Below are 1,839 nucleotides of genomic sequence, written 5' to 3' on the forward strand. Positions count from 1 at the left end.
ATCGCCATTTCAGTTTTGAAAAAATCAAAAGAAAATGATAAAAACTTCAAAAAATAAAATCCTTCGAGAGGTAGTTATATTACTACATCTACTAGTTAAGAAAATTTGAAAACTTAAATTTGGACATGTTTTGCAAAAAGTGTAGGGAAAATGTAAAACGGCTATAACTTTTGCATACGATGTCGGAAAAAAACCTATAATATATCAAAAAATTCAGCATGAAAATCCGCATCCGGTTTTGACGGCCTACGGCTGGTTTGCAATTTTTTAGAATCCTCAAATTCCAAAAGGAAAAAAAGATATGCTCAAATTTCATATTTTTTTAATCTTGGTGAAACTATGGTCAAACTACTTATTCAAGAAGTATTAATGTTACTACATAATTATTCAAGAATATTAGTGTTACTAAATAATTATTTCAATTTTTTTAATTTTAGGCAAATCTGGTCAAACTATGGTCAAACTTATTCAAGAAATATTAGTGTTACTTAATAATTACTGTTTTTTAGAATAATGGTTTCAAACTCAAACGGTGAAACGTGTGACCTAATGCTCAAGCTAAACTGCTGAGGGTTAATAGGATTGACAGCTTACATTTGTCAGGAAAACAACAAGTGCAGACTTGGAAAGTAGGGGAATAGAACTCCGGAGTTAAGCGTGCTCAGGCTGGGGAGTGAGAGGATGGGTGACCGGCCGGGAAGTTAGACGATTTGGAATGAGTGATCCACACTTGAGCAGTTAAGAGGGGTGATTAGAGGCTAAATCATCAAATAATTCAGAAAATTGAAAATAAAAAAATCAAAAAAATTCAAAAAAAAATCAAAAAAAATACCTTACACCAACCGGTACTAAAGGTCCCCCATACCACGGCGCGAGCTCACGCCACGTGGTGGGCCTTTAGTGGCGGTTCATGCCGAACCGGTACTAAAGGGGGGGTATTTAGTCTCCACCCTTTAGTGCCGGTTGCAGAACCGGCAGTAAAGGCCCTTACGAACCGGTTTTAAAGCTCCGTTTTCTACTAGTGTCAATTGATTCATCTGTCGTCGTGGCTCGCTTTCTCGATTCGGCCGCTGCTCGGATTCGTCTAACGTTGGGGTACTCTGCATCGTGGAAATGCCGCCACGCCGTGAGTGCCAAGCCATACGGTGGCGTTCGGCATCGGCACTCGGTCCACTACGCTGCTGAGATCACGTCACTACTGCAGAAAAGTCTAGCGGTGGCGGGTGCAAAAAGCTCATCAGTAACGTGCCAGGCTACCTGGGGCGCCTGTCACTGACCTCCCACCACTGGCAATCTTTCGTGCCTGGCACTGGCTTATATTGTTAGTCGTGGCGGGCATTCTAAGTCACCCGCCACAACTACTCCAACTGCCAGCAAACAGCAGCCAATACACATTACAGCATAGTAAACGCAAGCGATCATACACATTACATTTAACAAAACAATGATCTAAACTTTATACAAAGATGTACGCATTAGAGTACAACAACTCACATCACATCATTAATACACATACATACAAGACCTGATGATAACAATAACACCATAATGACAATGAACTGCATAAAGATAATCAAATTCTTTTACTCGTCCACTTGTCCTCACGGTCTTGCATACTTCATAGTTGATTTTTTCTCTTTGTGGACGTAGTTGGCATAATGATCCTCTGCTTCTGTTTTAATTTTATATCATTTATAATAGTTGTTCTTGTAACCGTCCACTTGTTCATTGCATATCTCCCATGAATCATAAACTCATGGGTTCCTCCCGGTGTACACCACATATCAGTTCCACTTCATCTCGGAAGAGAAATAAACAAGCTGACAAGTCAATTTTCTT

Source organism: Triticum aestivum, chromosome 7D (genome assembly GCF_018294505.1).
Source record: "Triticum aestivum cultivar Chinese Spring chromosome 7D, IWGSC CS RefSeq v2.1, whole genome shotgun sequence".
NCBI lineage: Eukaryota > Viridiplantae > Streptophyta > Magnoliopsida > Poales > Poaceae > Triticum > Triticum aestivum.